Raw genomic sequence first — 18,932 nt, 5'->3', positions numbered from 1 at the left:
TGACCCATCTCACTTGACTTTCCACATTTCCATCACCATCAATTCCATCATACCACAAACATGAAAGTAGATGCAAATGAAGAAAATAAATGCATATGCACAAACACAACAACTAATGCATGAACAACATTAATAAACACACTAAAAGAAGATAGAGGGGCACCTACTACCTGGATAATCTGAATCAATTTTCACTTTTCCAGGTGCTGAACTTGTTCCCTCACAGTTAATTGGAATTCCTAAAAATCAAAATTGTATATATATATGTATATATATTTATTAAAACAGAATTTAAGTTAATTTATACCCTAATAGAGTCACTTTATATACCCCTATAAGCCCTACAGGTCCCCTCTCAGACACACACTTTACTATCAAAAACTGAGGGAAAAATGTCTTTGGAAGCCTAACCGACTAGTCCCTGGCCCGACTGGCCGACCGGATGTCTCCCACCGATCGTGCCTTTTTTACAGAATTTCAATTCTGCCAACCTTCCCTACTGATAACTCATATACTTGGCCATTAGACCCCTATTTCTGCGTCATATCTTCATAGCAGTGATCAAGTTTAGCAATTCTCATCACTCTATTAATCCCATCATTAACCCATTAATTAATTCTGATTAATTATACAATTCAGCAGGAATTTCCAAAATCAAACCTCATTTCCCATAATCTCATTCACAAGTATGAATTAGAGTAAAAGCTTCATAATCAAACCTAAATCTAAGGTTGCATGTGTGAAATTCATCTCTAATTTCACTTTGCATGTAAGAAATTGAACCTCAATTACTTTGCATGTACCATTAAAGTCTTTAGAGAACATAATTCAGAGAGAGATTTCTTTTCTTCTCTAAGTAATTTATTGTTTTAAGATCTTAAGTGAGAATTCTCACATTCTAACCCCAATCGGCCATGGTGTATGCATCCTTTACAAAATTATTTCACATTTCCAATTCCCTTCTTCAAATCAAAAAATCAGATTTGATAGGATGAGGATTCTACTGAATTTTTCCAGAATTCCTTCCATACAACAGAATTCAGTCCTACCCTTCTCTATTTATGAATTCTTTTCTTACTACAGGTTCATATAAGGGAGAAGTACCTACCTCCTTGCTGAATTCTGCAATAGCCTTCCAAGTAAGTGAATCTGCTCTCTAATTTTCCTCTCTTCTCTTCTCTTCTCTTCTCTTCTTCTCTTCTTTTCTTCTTCTTCTTCTTTCTTCTTTCTTCCTCTTGCTGTCCAAGTAATTTGTGTCAAGAGAAGTGAGGTATAGTGGTTCGTGGTGGCTCTTATATAGCCCCAATAACCCCATATGTATATATATAAGTGTGTGTGTGTGTGTGTGTGCATATATGTAATTACATAATTACAACTAATTATGTTCCAAAATCAAATTAATTTTATGATTTTATTAATTAACTCACTTAATCATGTCAAACCCATGGGAATAGGTCCACATGTCAAATTTCCAAGAGTGGGACCCATTTCAGCCAATTCTGGACATTATGTTCATGTCTAGAACTCTCTAGCTGGTTGAGCTAGGCTTGCTCCCCTTTGAGTCTATTGTATGCCCTATTATATCCAATCTATATTAAGAGTTAGTAATCACCTGTTGGCCCACTTTGCTTGCTAACTCTTCCAACACTGTTGGCAGGAGGTACAGGTACATGTTGGGTCATCCTTCCCTTCCTAGCATTCCACTGCTGCCAGCCAAGCTAGTGTTGGCCTCTCCAACCTGCTACTCTTGCCTGTTCACAGTTAATGTAAAGAGGTGAGATTTGGGGTGGTACAGAGAGAGAGAGAGAGAGAGAGAGAGAGAGAGAGAGAGAGAGAAAGAGAGAGAGAGAGAGAGAGTGGGGCACCCCCATCTTTTTACCCTCTCTTGGTGATTCAAGTGAGCAAGAGTAGAAGAAGAAGAAGGAGAAAGGTTCAACCCCTTCCCTTGGCTTCTCTTGATTAGGAAGGAAATGTTCGTTCAAGACCTTATATCTAAAGGTTTTTTTTTTTCCCTTCTGTGAAAGTTTCTGTAAGTGGTTTAATTCAGTCTCTACACATGATTTTTTTTATAATTATTAATATGTGATATAGGAAATTAACTTGGATGTTTACATATTACATGACTTATTTTTTTCTTAGAATTGTAAATTCATTTCTCTTGACATTTCTATCATTTTATTGGGTTTGGCATTTCACACTTAATAAATGAAAGGATATTATAAATTCTGATTTATATTTACTTCTTTTGTTTTTTTTTTTGTGATTGTTACATTATGTGTCATGCCCTGTTCACATAGAATTGGACCAGTGACGGGGTTCCCTCTGGGCAACCTAAAATCACCAAGATCATCTGATACAATAACCATAGCACAGCATACCACATATAATCATGAAAATATAATTCCGTAATTCAGCGAAAGTCCTATCATATATAATTACCTAAACCCCCATATGCTCTAGATACCTAAATTGTTATACATAATATATTTATATGTGTGCCCATAGGCATGATATTTATACAAAAAAATAACATTTTAATTATCAAGAGTACAAAAAGGGGAAATATACCAAAAGAATAAAAAAGAAGAATTGTGTTTGGTGATAACTACTATTGCCTCACAACACAACTCTCACATGGGCATCCAACTCCATGGTTGAATCCTTCCAGGGGCCACCAATCTCCCACTATAACTTTGCCAGTGGACCCCGGCTCCAGTTCCTCTAATGGGAATCCTATAAAATCATCTAAAAAATGTGTGCACGAGGGGTGAGCTCACTAGCTTAGAAATGAAAAGAAAGACTCACACAAGCAATTGCAAATCAAATGATACTATATGCATGAGATTTATTTTAAACCTATGCACCTAAGCAAGATTACTAAGTTATAGGTTATGTGCTACTCACAGTCATAGTGCGCGTATGGCCTGGGTTCGAGATGCATTCTTCATCCTACGATATGCCCATAGGGTTATCGGAGAAGGCCAGCCGTGAGCACTCGAAAAAGTAAATCGTGGTTGAACCGTAGCAGAAAATGTAAATCGTGGCCAAACCACAGTAAAAAATAAAAGTAGTATGATTGGCCCTCTGAATGTATCACCAAAGTTACTGACTGTCCAAATGATCAGCCAGGCATACTTCTAACCACCAGGGTGGTCCATGACCGGTGCTTCCCCCTAATGATAACCTAACACCTACCCCTGTTGGCAATGGTCATAACACGAGGAAATGTTAAATCCTAACCACACGCTCCTATACAAGATAGTACAACTGTATAGTACTTTCGTGTCCCATTCCACGGTGTACCAATGCATTCATTTTCAAGCCGACTACGACATCTAGTCAAGCAATTTATCATATGCCCAACTCACCATCATCATCTAACAATTTAATAGTTCCATGTTCATAATTCAAGGCAAGAAACACGTACTTGAAATTCTAGATAACATATATCAATTCATAAATGCATCCTATAGTAGACAAGCAAATGCATGAATATGGCATTCATATATGGCATGACGATATATATTAGATGGGGATGATGCAATAAACAGTCTCAAAATTAAGAACAATGTCCTCTCCCCACTTACTTATTCTTGTACAAGAATATGCGCACATGGCATGGGTAAGATCCGGTGTGAGAAGACAAATGTCTCGAAACGTAACACAGATAAGAAACTTAGGGTACGTCCCTTTTCAGAATTATAGAAAGATGTAAGACATGGTTAGGATGCATTACTATTAACATGAAGAAGGTTGCCGATGAGTTTGAGTTCAAACAGAGCTCTTTTGGACTATAAGTGGGTCATACAGGTGGGTAGGGGGACCCACCTGTGCAACCTACCGAGGCAGACAACACTGAAACATAAATCGGTGGGTCTGGTACCTGCTGGTCCTATCTTTCAGTAGGAACCCGGGAAAAATCCAAAATTGGTGGGTGCGACCGATGGGTCTGAGTACCCGCCGGTCCTGCCCACCGGTAGGCCCATAAGCCCAGTCAAGACCAGTGGGTTATACCAGTGGATCTAGGTACCCACCGGTCTTACCCGCCTGTAGGCCCAGAAGCCTAGGTAAGACTGGGGGTCACTGTCACACCCCGTTAGCACAGAACTGAGCAGATGACCGAGTAAACTCCGGTTAACTCATAAACCTACCAGGATCAACATTGCAGTAACTGCGATACAATATATATCTACTAAACTAAGATCAGACCTATGTTTTCAGTAGAAGACCTGTTCATAATAATACCTGTAATTGTTTTCCAAATACTTGATACCCAAATTGAGTCATAAAAGTTATATAGATTCGGACAAGAAGGCATGATATATATATAGAAAAATATAACAATTTAAGCATCAAGTAATCAAAAGGGAGTACATAAAAAAGAACAAAAAAGAATCATTAAGAAGTCACTATTGCCATGCAGCACAATCCTCGTACATGCAATCAACATCGTGCTCGAACTCATCAAGGACCCACCAGTCCTCAAAGGGAAACTCCACAGTGGGGCCCGACTCCTGATCTCTAGGTGGGTAACCTACAAAATCACCTAAAAAGAGTTGTGCACGTGGGATGAGCTCACTAGCCCAGTAAGTGGAAAGGAAAACCACATTAACAGTCAAAACACATATGCGCCTATATGTATGAAATTCATTTTAATCCTATTAGCCTAACAACATTACTAGGTCATAGGTTATGTGGAACTCACAACCACAGTGCACGTATGCCCTGGGTACGAGCCGCGGATCCCATCCCACTATACACCCATAGGGTTGTCAGAGAAGGCCCACCATTGGTACCAGAATTTAAAATGTAAGCCGACTCCCAGCAAATTTAAATGATAGAAAGTAAATGGGTGACTCCACCAGAAATAAAAGCAGTATGATCGGCCCTCTGAATATACCACTAGGGTTACCAACTGTCCTAGCGATCAGCCATGCGTACTTTTAACCACTGCAGGAGTTCCATAACCACAACCCGATGCTTCCCCCAATAGTAACCCAACATGTAAACCCCTGTTGGGAAGGGTCGTAGCACAAAGGGTATATAAATCCTAACCACATGCTTCTACATGACCATAGTATGATTACATGATGGCACCGCGTCCCATTCCACGAGCCACCATGCACTCGTTTCCAAGCCAACTATGGCATCTAAAATCTTGCATGCATATCATGTTCAAATGAGATTCCTCCATCACATACATGAAGACATAATAAATATTCAATCATAACACAAAGCATAGCATATTATGTAAATGTACATTCAAATGCGTGATATGGCATATGTGATGTCTAGTCTACACACAAGTGACATGATGACATGGCTAGACTAACACATGTTAAATGATGCATAACTTACTTGTATATATACACGATGCTTGTAGCCGGCATGTTAGAGATCCAATGTGTGGGTACGCATATAATGAGTGCAACCTATCATAAACATAATGGTTTATCATTTCACTATTTTAGGGTAAAAAATCATCATGTTTAAACAATAAAATCAGGTTTAGAATCATAAATGGGGGTTACCCATCTAATTTGGACTCATTCTGGGCATTCTGAAAAGATAGGTGGGCATGAACCAAACACAGGTGGGCTTCGTAGCCCACTGGTTTCATGCCCGCCGATTACACCAGAGCCCAGAATTTGAATTCTGGGAACTCAGGTGGGCCAGAACTGAAAGACAGGTGGGCATGAAACAAAGATAGGCGAGCTTCATAGCCCATTGGTTTCATGCCTACCGGTTACACCAAAGCCCAGAAATTGAGTTCTAGGAACTCAGGTGGGCCAGAACTCAAAGACAGGTGGGCATGAAACACCCCCCAGTCTTGAAACGAAGTTTTCCCCCTTCTCCCCCATCTTCTCTTTGACTTGGGAAACTTGTTTTGGTCTATCCGACGACTCAAATCACTCATCTAAGGTCCAATCATGTATCCATAACCTAAATCTAAGATCAAATCAAAAGAAAGAAGGATATTTTTACCTCTTTCTCAAGAACACCAATGAAACCCCAAATTTCACTTCTTTTGCTCAAGAACTTATAAATACTCTAGATTTTCACCAACACTCCTTCTAAATCCTTCAAAATCATTGTACACACCTTCCATTAGTCCTTAGATTTGATTATCCATGTAAGATTAGTAAGATCCAAGTGGGTTCTTTCCTAAAAATCAAAAAGAGGGTTTAAGAAGGGGTTTTCCCAAAGATTCTTGGAATATGTGCAACACTGACCTCAAATTGAAGATCCCGATGAGCTAATCATTAATCTGGGCTCAAAATATCAAGACCCAGCTCCGGTGAAGCTCCACAGTCAATTCCCTTTCTTCTTTCTTCTTCTTCCTCCTCTTTTTTCCTTTCTTCTGTCTCTCTCTTCTTTACTCTCTCACCGACTAATTACCATTAATGACGGAAAAGACAATAAATGTCTCCCCTTTTATACCTAGGCCCCCAAAAATATCTTCTAGTCATAGGTGGATACATCTCAGGTGGGCATTCTTAGGTGGGTATTCTCAGGTGGGTATTCTTAGGTGGGTATATCTTAGGTGAGTATATCTCAGGTGGGTATATCTCAGGTGAGTATATCTCAGGTGGGTATACCATTCTAGTCAACCTATTGCTAGTGTTCCACTTGGACTTCAATGGGGACAACTCATACTTATAATTAAATTGCATAGGCACCCAAAATTGCTAGCATGTATCCTTACTTCTTGTATATGGCCTCATGCACATATTACACTTGGTACCCACTCAGTCTTGTCGAGCCAACCCGAGTTCAAGGTCACTCTTGCTACCATGCTCCATATGGTAGTTGCATTAGTTCGCTTTGGTTCAGCCCCTATATGATCAAACCAAGTCGATATGGATAATTAGACCGGGTTTAGAAAGTAGGGTATCACATTACCCCCACTTTTGAAAATTTCATCCCCAAAATTGTAGTACCTGGTTGTCCGAAAAGATGAGGATACAAGGTTGGAATAGCATCCTCTTTCTCCCAAGATGCCTCTTCGATCGGGTGGTTGGCCCACCAAATCTTCACAAAAGAGATAGAGCGGTTGCAGAGCATTTTCACCTTTCGATCTAAGATCTCAGCCGGATGTTCTTCATATGTCATATCAGCTTCTAAGTATTCTGGTTCCACAGGTAGCACGTGGGATGGATCATGAACGTACCTGTTTAACATGGATACATGAAAGACATTGTGAACACTACTGAGGGAAGGTGGTAATGCCAACATGTATGCTACTACCCCAACTTGCTTCAAAATCTCAAATGGCCTAATGTATCTTGGACTTAACTTGCCTTTCTTATGAAATATGCGCAGACATTTGGTAGGAGATATTTTAAGAAACACTTTCTCTCCCTCCTGGAATTCCATTTCCTTCCTACGGCTATCTGCATAGCTCTTTTAACGTGACTGGGCTGCTTTAATTCTTTCTCTAATGACATCCACTTTATCACATGTCATCTGAATCATCTCTGGTCCAAGCATTCGATGTTCACCTACTTTGTTCCAATATAGAGGAGTTCTGCACTTTCTACCATATAATACTTCATATGGAGCCATCCCAGTTGTTGTAAGCAAACTCCATAAGAGGTATATATTCCTCCCAACTGCCACTCATTTCCATGGCACAGGCTCAGAGCATGTCTTCTAATATCTATATTGTCTGCTTGGATTGTCTGTCTGTCTGTGGATGAAAGGCTGTACTCAGGTTCAATTGTGATCCCCAGGCTTGCTGGAAGCTTTTCCAGAATCTGGAGTAAATCTCGGGTCTCTGTCTAATACAATGCTTATTTGTACAACATTCAGGTGTACACATTATCTATGTAAAGTTGTGCTAGCTTATCCATGGTGTAATTGGTCCTGATCGGAATGAAGTGAGCTGCCTGAGTAAGCCTATCAACTACTACCCAAATTGCATTCGTTCCCTTGGGTGTACGTGGTAGTCCGGTGATGAAGTCCATTATAATATTATCCCACTTCCATTCAGGTACTGGGAGTGGTTGAAGAGTGCCAAAAGGTCGGTGCCGTTCAGCTTTGACTTTCTGACATGCAAGGCAAGTTGACACATACAGAGCTATTGTGGACTTCATTACTGGCCACCAGTAGTGTTGCTTTAGGTCTTTGTATATCTTGGTACTTCCAGGATGAAGAGATTACTCAGATTGTGTGCTTCTTTTACTATTTTGTCTTGTATTACCTCATCACAGGGTACACACAATCTACCCTGAAACAATAGTGCCCCATCACTGGCATTAGTAAAGCTAGGGTCATTCATTGTTTGCTCTTGAATCTTTTCTCTGATTCATTATAACTCAAGATCCAAAGGTTGTTTCATTATGAATTTTTCCCTGATGGAAGAGTGTACCTGTAGAGCCACCAAGGACATAGTCAACTGTTGAACATCATCTGCCTGGTGCTCTAGTCCCAAGGTCTCTCCCTCATACAAGGGGATTTCATCCATTAACATTGCCTCCCGTACTAGCTCTGGATTGATAGCTAGATAAGAAAATGACACAGTTTGGGCTTTCCGACTTAATGCATCTGCCACTATATTGGCCTTCCCTGGGTGATACTGAATATGACAATCATAATCTTTCATAAGCTCAAGCCATCTCCTTTGTCTCATAGTTAAGTCTTTTTGGGTGAAAAAGTACTTAAGACTTTTATGGTCACTGTATATTTCACACTTTTCACCATACAAGTAGTGACACCAAATCTTTAAGGCAAAAATGACCGCTGCTAGCTCCAAGTCATGGGTAGGGTAGTTCTTTTCATAGTCCTTCAACTATCTGGACGTATATGCTACCACCTTGCCATATTATATAAGTACACAACCCAATCCGACTTTGGAAGCATCGGTATACATTGTCATTCCACCTGTGCCTTTAGAAATAGTTAACACTGGTGCTGACACTAGCCACTTCTTCAGCTCTTGAAAGCTTTCTTCACACTCCCTTGACAAATCAAACTTCAGACCCTTTCTAGTCAGCTTGGTCATTGGTGCTGAAATCTAAGAAAAGTTCTCGACGAAGCGTCTATAGTAACCTGCCAAACCAAGAAACTTCTAATTTCTGTTACACTCTTGGGTACCTCCCAGTCTACTACATCTTTCACCTTATCTGGATCTACTTCGATTCCATTTTCAGACACCACGTGTCCTAAGAATCCAACCTGTTTGAGCCAAAATTCACACTTGCTAAATTTCGCATACAACTGTTGCTCTCTCTGTCTCTGTAGTACCATCTTCAAGTCTTTTAAATGGTCTTCATCTGAATTTGAGTAGATCAAGATATCATCAATCAAAACAATGACCCACTTGTCAAGAACATTATGAAACACTCGATTCATCAAAGCCATCAAAATTGCTAGTGCATTAGTCAACCCGAAAGACAACTCTAAGAACTCATAATGACTGTATCGAGTTCTAAAGGTTATCTTTGGTATATCACTACTCTTTATCTTGGGTTGATAATACCCGGATCTGAGGTCAATCTTTGAAAATATCTTAGCACCTTGTAGCTGATCAAACAGATCATCTAATTTCTTCTTAACAAACAATACTAGAGCACCCCAAGGTGATACACTTGAGCATATAAATCCCTTCTTCAATAGATCCTGCAACTGTACTTGCAATTATTTTAATTCTGCTGGTGCCATTCTGTACGGAGCCTTGGACATCAGGGCAGCTTCAGGAATTAAATCTATAGCAAATTCCAACTCCCTGTCAGGTGGTAGTTGAGTCAGATCATCTGGAAAGATGTTCGAAAATTATTTAACTACCTCTACTTCCTCTAGAAGTGTGACCTCTGCATTTAAATTGATCACCGATGCTAGGTACCACTGACACCCATTTTCCAACAACTTCACCGCTTGCAGAGTGATGATGAGGACCTTCTTAGCCTACTTCATCATATCTACTTCACGCTTGCTTGATGGGCTGATAACCAACCCATGCCTAGTATAACATCAAAGTTTTGCCTGTTGAACTTGATAAGTTAGGCATCTAATTGCTTTCCACTAATCTCAATGGTGCATGACCCATATACTTCCTTCAACTATGAAATTTTTCCTGTAGGTGTACTAACTATCATCTTATGCTCTAATATCTTGGGTGTCATGTCAAGTTTCTCAGCAAATCTCTTTGATGCAAATGAATGCGAAGTCCCTGAATCAAAAAAGACATGCTGGTATAACTGATACAAGTAGGACACCTAATACAGCAATGCATATAAGTAAAGCATGTCATTGATATTTACCAGAAGGAAGTTCTCAAATTAAATCGTACCTGCTACCACTTCTGTGCTAGCTTAAGCTTCCTCAGCTGACGAAGCATACATCCTTCCTTGTGGTTGACTCCCTTGAGTCAAAGTAGGTTTGCACCAAGAAGGTTGGTTGGCTGGTAAAGCTAGTCGGGCTTGACAATCTTTAGCAAAATGCCCATATGAATGGCAATTAAAATAACAGTTCTACAAAGCTTTAACTGGAGCAGAAGCTCTCTGAGCCTGACCTATAGCAAGTGGAGGGTGAGGTGGCCTAGTAGTTATGGGCATCTCACTCGTATTCTGGTGAAAAGATGTAGTACCTCGCCCAGTAGTAGGTCGAGGAGGATAACCGGATGGCCTATAGGGTTGCCTGTATGAAGGACCAAATCTATATAATCCACAAAAATTCTTACTCGGGCAGCCCGAATCCGCATAAGGGTTCGCTCTCTTCCACCCACCAGGTGTAAGGAATGATTCACTTTTCAACTTATCTTCAATGGTTTTAGCCTTCTGTACAATCAAGGCATAGTCGGTGAGATCTAATGTCTTAAGTATCATACCAATGGATACCTTCAATCCTTTCAAAAAATTCTTGCCCTTTTCTTCATCCAATTTCATGTGAGAGGGTGTAAAGTCGAATAGGGCCTTAAACTGTTGCTAATAATCAAGGACAAACTTGCTTCCTTGAGTCAAGGCTAAGAACTCCGCTTCCTTGCAGTCTCTAAAACTCCGAGGGTAATAATTTGCTAAGAACAACTCCTTGAATTGTTCCCATGTGGGTTCTGGGTGTGTGGCAAACAATATGGCCTTTAAGGATTGCCACCAAGAGTTGGCCTCATTCTTAAACTGTAACCCCACACAGATAATCTTTTGAGCATCAATGCACACAATCACTTCAAATATCTTCTCAATCTCTTGAATCCATCGGTCTAGTTTTCCCACCTTAGTGAATGTCGGTGGTAGGTTCCTTTTGAATGACTCCACCACTCTTGTGGTATGGCCCACCGACTAAAAATATGGTGCATATGCTAGATGGTATGGGTAAGGAGGTGGTATCATATATGAAGGTGTACCCTGAGGTAGTATGGGTGGTGTACCTCCAACTTGGTTCTAAGGGTTGATGTCAGGTGGTGTACCTCCAACCTGTGCCCCAACACCAAGCCCTCCAGTTCGACCTTGTGGGATATCTACCTGGGGAGGTTGACCCGATAGTGCAGCATACCATTGCTATTGCATAGCAGTTATAAATGCTTACTGTTGCTGGAGAATCTACTGATGGAGAATCTGATTTGATTGTTGAATCAAGTTCTCAACATCACCAGAGGTAAGTACCAGTGGAGGATCAGGAAGTATAGCCATGGGTGGATTCTCATGAACCACATTCTGATAAATTGTATCTTGAGGTTGTGGGTTAGATGCTTGCCCCATAGGTTGAGGCCTCCTATTGATTGGTGGCCTACCAACAGGATGAGGACCCCGAGGTGCACCTCAAGCGACATCCTCGGATCTAGTGCGTACCATCATTAGTGTACCTGATTTGTATAAAAAATTCATATAAGTTAGTATTACAACTCATCACACAATTGTTCGAAGCTTAGCATGCATCCTCACACACTTCCAGCCCAAAACAATTGAGGAAAAGTGCACATAAAAATTCAAAATCCAAATTTGCATTCCATTTTATGTATCAACCAAATCTCCCTTATAAACTCATAATTCTTCAAAAATGACCTTCAAACCCATCAATGCAAGCCATGTAAGACCCACGGGTGGCATCGGGCACTCACTGCCAAAACTGGCTGGCTGAAGCTGATGGGCATGCTGGCTGAACCCCGCCAATTTCATGCCCACCGGAGTTACTCGAGAGCTACGTTTTAAAGGGTTTAAACCCCTATTTTTCCGCCTATTCTCTCTCCTTTCTCCTTCACTTCAACTCAGTCGATTCCATACGACTCAACTCGCCGAATCGATGTAACAATCCATCCAAGTTATATTCTCCCTCCTACAATCATCAAGGTAAGTTTTCAAACCCTCTTTTTTCTCTAAAATCTGGGTTTATCTCTTTTTGATTGAAAAATTGTCAATGTGGTTGGAACTTTGGTTTTTCCTTCTATTTCCTCCATGAAAAACCATTTACATGCTAATGTATAGCTTAGATTATGGTTTCCAAATATTTTGATCCGTAGATGGAAACTTTGGAGAAATTTTTCCCCTTTTTATGCCCTAACCATCGATTTTGGGGCTTTTACTGCTCATTTCTCTTCGCTATGTAATTCTAGTATTCCATTTGTGATTTCTTTGTTCCCATTGCAATATTGGGCTTCTATAGTGTTCACTATTCACTTCATTGCATACTTTGCCCCAATTTGGGCAGCATGGTTGTTCTCAACCCTTATATAGACTTGCCCAAAGGAGAGGGCAAATATATTAGGGAATTTTTTTTTATACCTAGCCATTCTTGAATTCATTGTTTAAATTTGAATCCTAATTCCTCAAGCATATTATAATCATAAATAATTGTCTCCATTGGAATGTATGACCTTTCATTTGGCTAGGCTCCCAAATTTGAAATTTTCTACATGCTTGGTAAACTTGTTTGAAATCCTTCTGTTTCTTTTTTCAAACCCAATAGTGATATGCTATCCCTTGTTTAATCTAGTATTGTACCTTGTGTTCTCTTGAAAGTATCCATTCATATTCTGTATTCTTGGACTTGTTCATGCATTAATGCTACATCTCATTGGGATCACTGTATACCTCAATCACCACATGCATCATCTCGTTAACTACTTTTCATCACTTGTGTTTACTTAGTGATTTCCATCATCTTAATCCTTCTTGCCTATGTATTGAATCACTTGGCTGGTTTAGGTATTCAGGTTTGACAACTTTTAATATGCTATCTTAGATCACATTTCCTAAAACTTTCTGCTATATGCTATTATAGCTCATTAGATTCATTTCTTTGATTCCATTTCTACTATCTGTCTCAACTTGGTACTCATTTTGCTTTAACTTCTCATTTTACATTATGTGCTTATTATCTCTTTTCTTTGCATTTTTAGGATGCCACCATGAAAAGGCAAGGAACCTATTGATCCCTCAAAGAAGAGGAAAGCTTCTTCCAAGGCTAAGAAGAAAGAGGTGGGGTCTAGTTCTTCAACCCCATCATCATCTAGAGAATGAGAGGATCTTGAAGACCCATCAGAATATGATGAGATTGTCTTTTATAGTTCGAGAGCGGCATCCTCGTGGGGTACTTTCTGCTCACTAGCTGTGATGTTGGAGAAACAGGTGGTTGTGGAGCATTTCTCCCGTATTCACCTCTTAGAGAGGTTTTCCGCTCTTGGTTGGGAGTATATCCTCAACATCGACCGACCTTGCTATAAGGGCTTGGTGAGGAATTTCTACTGCAACCTTGAGGCTACAGAGGAGGAGGGGGTGTTTGCCATAATCAGTATGGTGAAGGGTGTGGAGATCATCCTGGCTATGGATAGACTAGCAGAGATTATGGGTATCTCCTCAGAAGGCATTCACTACTACAGTCCTCCTAGGACCAGAGGCATAGGCCCACTGATGAGCCGAGACATACAGGAGCACATCTATGAGGTGATCAGTGGCTCACAAGCGAGACCTACATCCGAGTTAGCCTTTTCCCCTAAGGGTAGGGTATTTTCTAGATTGGTGCAGTTTAGCCTAGCTCCCAGGAGTGGTTATAGGAATCAAGTGGGTTTCATGCTAACCTACCTGCCTATTGTCTACCCTTGAGGGAAATGTGCCTAGGATGTGCCTTCCCTACTTCATGCTGAGGTCTATACACCACCATGCCATGCATCCAAAGGACACTAACCTACCCTAGGGCAGAGCTCTCACTCGAGTCTTCGAGCATTTTATGGTCAACCTTTTTGGGGAGGTGGGATCGGTCCCAAGGGACAAGTTCTCAGAGAGGAATTTGAGGCAGATGAACCTTTGTGCCTTGATGGTAGAGCCTCAAGCAGTCAAGGAGTAGGGGAGGATGTGCCTATGGATGAGGATGAGCATGATAGAGATGAAGAGAACTATTTCCCGTATCAGGAGGAGGGTTTCCAGGGGGTACCTAATCACGAGGATATCAGAGAGGAGGAGGTGTTGGAGGAGGTGCCATTGGATACAAGGGCGGCAGATCCAGCATTTTCTGATGCTAGGGGTCTTTATTAGCCAGAGCTAGTGGCCTAGATATCCCTAGTACTTCTGACACACAGGCCTCAGTTCCCCTACCTATTGGAGAGGCATCTGTCCTACAGGACATACTATTAGAGTTGAGGACCTTGAGGAAAGGTCAGGCTAAGCTTAGAGTTTAGCTCAGAGAGAGTGCGGCTAGGGAGCAGGAGCTTCTCAGGAGAGTGGATGAGAACACCAATAGAGAACTCCAAATGTGGAGGCAGTTTAGAGAGATGGAGTCCAAGTTTCAGTGACTCACCTGGGATATGTACCACTCTTCTAGGGTGATCTTTGTGGATGTCCGACGCGTACAGAGGAGAGTGGTGCGCCTCCATGATCGATTCACTCATTGAGACACGTGTCTCGGCATCGACTCTAGGTTTCACTTAGGAGAGCCTTTCGATGTCTCTAGCGATGACTCTGACTAGTGTTTTAGGCTGGTGGCCTATTACCCTATTCTAACCTTTTACTTGTCATTCTTACTTGACTTTTTAGCTTTATTTGACAGTCTTAACTATTTTGGGTTTCATAGTTGACTTTCCTGCTTTACTTATTTGATCGGACTAGTATAGCTTTAAGCAATGATAGCATCTTCCATCTATTTTGTAATCTATTTCATTTGTGTACTTAAAGTTTGAATTGTGATTTTGATAATAATTATAAATTTCTGAATGGTTTGCTTATAATAAATTATGTGGTTTGATGGTGGCCATGTCGGCCATCATATGTTATTATCATATTATTTTTGTTGTCTATCAGGTTTCGTGTTGAAAAAATTTTGGTTTTCTCATTTTATGCCATTATGCTGCCAAAATTTTGTTCAAATCTTCGCTAACAAGTGAATTCAATTATGACAATTTCGAACTAGTTAACCAGAATTTACATTATTAATGCATGCATGCCATGAAATGTAAGAGTTGCAAATTTTACATTTAATTAAGGCTTTTTAACTTTTCATAAGGCTTTTATCTTCACCCATCCTAGACCTATTAAAAGGGTCTGATACCACTATTATCACACCCTGCTCACCCAGAATCGAGCCGGTGACCGAGTTAACTCCGATTAACTCACAAACCTACCAGGATCAACAATGCAGTAACTGCAATATAGCATATATCTACTAAACTAAGATCAGACCTATGTTTTCAGTAGAAGACCTGTTTATGATAATACCTGTAATTGTTTCTCAAATACTTGATACCCAAATTGAGTCATAAAAGTTATATACATTTGGGCCCGTAGGCATAATATATACAAAAACAATATAACAATTTAAGCATCAAGTAACAATCAAAAGGGAGTACATCAAAAAGAATAAAAAAGAATTACTCAAAAGTCACTGCTGCCATACAGCACAATCCTCGCACGTGCAATCGGCACCATGCTCGAACTTAGGGACCCACCAGTCATCAGAGAAGGAAATTCCATAGTGGGGCTCGGCTTCTGATCTCCTAGTGGGTAACGTGTAAAATCACCTAAAAAGAGTTGTGCACATGGGATGAGCTCACTAGCCCAGTAAGTGGAAAGGAAGACCACACAAGGAAAACCATACAAACAGTCACAACATATATAGGCCTATATGTATTAAATTCATTTTAATCCTATAGGTCATAGGTTATGTGCTACTCACAATCACTACACGTATGCCCGAAGTACGAACCATGGACCCCATCCCTATGATACATCCATAGGGTTGTTGGAGAAGGCCCACCGTTGGTACCAAAATTTAAAATGCAAGCAGACTCCTGACAAATTTAACTGATAAAAAGTAAATGGGTGACTCCACCAGAAATAAAAGCAGTATGATCATCCCTCTAAATATACCACTGGGGTTACTGACTGTCCTAGCAATCAGTCATGCGCGCACTTCTAACCACTGCAGGAGTTCGACAACTACAACCTGATGATTCCCTCTAATAGAAACCCAACACATAAACTCCTATTGGGAAGGGTTGTAGCACAAAGGGTATATAAATCCTAGCTGCATACTTTTATATGAGCATAGTACGATTACACGATAGCACCGCGTCCCATTCCACAAGCCACCATGCACTTGTTTCCAAGCTGACTATGACATCTAAATTCTAGCTTGCATATCACATCTAAATGAGATTCCTCCATCACATACATCGAGACATAATGAATATTCAATCACAGCACAAAGCATAGAATATTATGTAAATTCACATTCAAATGCGTGATATGGCATATGTGATGTCTAGTCTACACACAAGTGACATGATGACATGGCTACACTAACTCATGTTAAATGATGCATAACATTCTGTAATTAAATCAGAGTCCACTCCCCACTTACTTGTATATATACTCGGTGCTTATACCTAGCATGTAAGAGATCCGATGTGTGGATACACGTATAATGAGTGTAACCTATCATAAACATAATCGTTTATTATTTCACAATTTTGGAGTCAAAATCATCATGTTTAAACACTAAAATTGGGTTTAGAATCATAAATGGGGGTTATCCATCCAATTTGGACTCATTATAGGCATTCTGGAAAGGCAGGTGGACATGAGCCAAAGACAGGCAGGCTTCGTAGCCCACCGGTTTCATGCCCGCCGGTTACACCAGAGCCCAGAATTTGAGTTCTGGAAACTCAGGTGGGCCAGAACTCAAAGACAGATGGGCATGAAACAAAGATAGGTGGGCTTCATAGCCCACTGGTTTCATGCCCGCCGGTTACACCAAAGCCCAGAAATTGAGTTATGGGAACTCAGGTGGGGCAGAACTCAAAGACAGGTGGGCATGAAACACCCCCCAATCTTGAAACAAAGTTTTCCCACCTTCTTACCCATCTTCTCTTTGACTTGGGGAACTTTTTTTGGTCTATCCGACGGCTCAAATCACTCATCTAAGGTCCAATCATGTATCCACAACCAAGATCTAAGACCAAATCAAAAGAAAGAAGGAGATTCTTACCTCTTTCTCAAGAACATCAATAAAACCCCAAATTTCACTTCTTTTGCTTAAGAACTTTCAAATACTCTAGATTTTCACCAGCACTCCTTCTAAATCCTTCAAAATCATTGTACACAGCTTCCATTAGTCCTTAGATTTGATTATCCATGTAAGATTAGCAAGATCCAAGTGAGGTCTTTCCTAAAAATCAAAAAGAGGGTTTAAGAAATGGGTTTTCCCAAAGATTCTTGGAACATGTGCAATACTTACCTCAAATCAAAGATCGCGATGAGCTAGTCATTAATCCGGGCTCAAAATACCAAGACCCAGCTATGGTGAAGCTCCACTGTCGATTCCCCTTCTTCTTTCTTCTTCTTCTTCCTCTTTTTCCTTTCTTCTTTCTCTCTCTTCTTTACTCTCCCACTGACCAATTACCATTAATAAGGGAAAGGATAATAAATTTCTCCCCTTTTATACCTGGGCCCCCAAAAATATTTTCTAGTCATAAGTGGGTACATCTCAGGTGGGCATTCTTAGGTGGGTATATCTTATATGGGTATTCTCAGGTGGGTATATCTCATGTGGGTATATCTCAGGTGAGTATATCTCAGGTGGGTATATCTCAGGTGGGTATACCATTCTAGTCAGCCCATTACTAGTGTTCCACTTGGACATACCCTTACTTCTTGTATATGGCCTCATGGTGTGAGCAAGTGCAAGGCTTGGGTGCACGTATTACACTTGGTACCCGCTCGGTCTTGTCTAGCCAACCCGAGTTCAAGGTCACTCTTGTACCATGTTCCATATGGTACTTACGTCAGTTCACTCCAGTTCAGCCCCTATATGATCAAATCAAGTCAATACGGGTATTAGACTAGGTTTAGAAAGTAGGGTATCACAGTCACACTGGTGGGTCTGAATACCCACTAGTGTTCAGTGGGTTCTGCTGCACTTCTTTTCTTCTTCATTTCACCTCTTGGGAATCCAAGGAGGGGTTGTTCCAACCTCATTTCTCACACATTTTAGGCTTTATCCACCTTATTACACCATAGATCTAAGTTGAATCAAGGTTTTTTGGGAACAAAATCGTACCTTAGTTCAAGAAACCCCAAAACTTGGGATCCTCTTTCCCTAATCAAATTGTCACCACAATACTTCCAAATATGGGTTTGCTTCCATAAACCTTCAAAGAAATCACATAAGGTTTCTATTAACCCTTTGATTTGACCATACACAAGAGGGTTTCATCATACTCCAAGGGTTTATGGCGTTACTTACCTCAAAACGCAGATCTTAAGGCACCGGTCACTATTCTAGCAATGAGAAGGCTAGATGTGGCCTCAAAAATCAAGGGGGAATGCTTCTTCCCTCTTCCTCCTTTCTCTTTCCTCTTTTCTCCCTCTTCTTTACTCCTCTCACCAAACTCTTGCTAAAATCATAAATGGGAGAGAGAGAGGGGAATAAATGTCATTATAGCTTGGGTTGTAAATATCTACTAAGGCTTGTTGGGTTTTGTCCCTCTACGGACCAAAACGCATTAA

At 40.5% G+C, this 18,932-nt stretch overlaps 1 long non-coding RNA gene across 2 annotated transcripts; it reads right to left on the bottom strand.

The window, feature by feature from the left end:
• Positions 1 to 352: 352 nt before the first annotated feature.
• LOC122063526 lies at positions 353 to 17,836 on the bottom strand. 2 transcript variants are annotated; one of them, XR_006135374.1, is made up of 5 exons: positions 17,662 to 17,836; positions 17,413 to 17,508; positions 16,786 to 16,859; positions 1,613 to 1,751; positions 353 to 1,238 (listed from the first exon to the last, which is right to left on the bottom strand). It is a non-coding gene; the product is annotated as an uncharacterized LOC122063526 (long non-coding RNA). The 2 variants fall into 2 exon arrangements; XR_006135373.1 differs by lacking the exons at positions 353 to 1,238; positions 1,613 to 1,751 and adding an exon at positions 15,804 to 15,943.
• Between the last annotated feature and the right edge of the window lie 1,096 nt (positions 17,837 to 18,932).

The sequence above is a fragment of the Macadamia integrifolia genome, unplaced genomic scaffold, assembly GCF_013358625.1.
Source record: "Macadamia integrifolia cultivar HAES 741 unplaced genomic scaffold, SCU_Mint_v3 scaffold135, whole genome shotgun sequence".
NCBI lineage: Eukaryota > Viridiplantae > Streptophyta > Magnoliopsida > Proteales > Proteaceae > Macadamia > Macadamia integrifolia.
The sequence above is the reverse complement of the archived record's forward strand: the minus strand, read 5'-3'. Positions and strand labels throughout refer to the sequence as shown.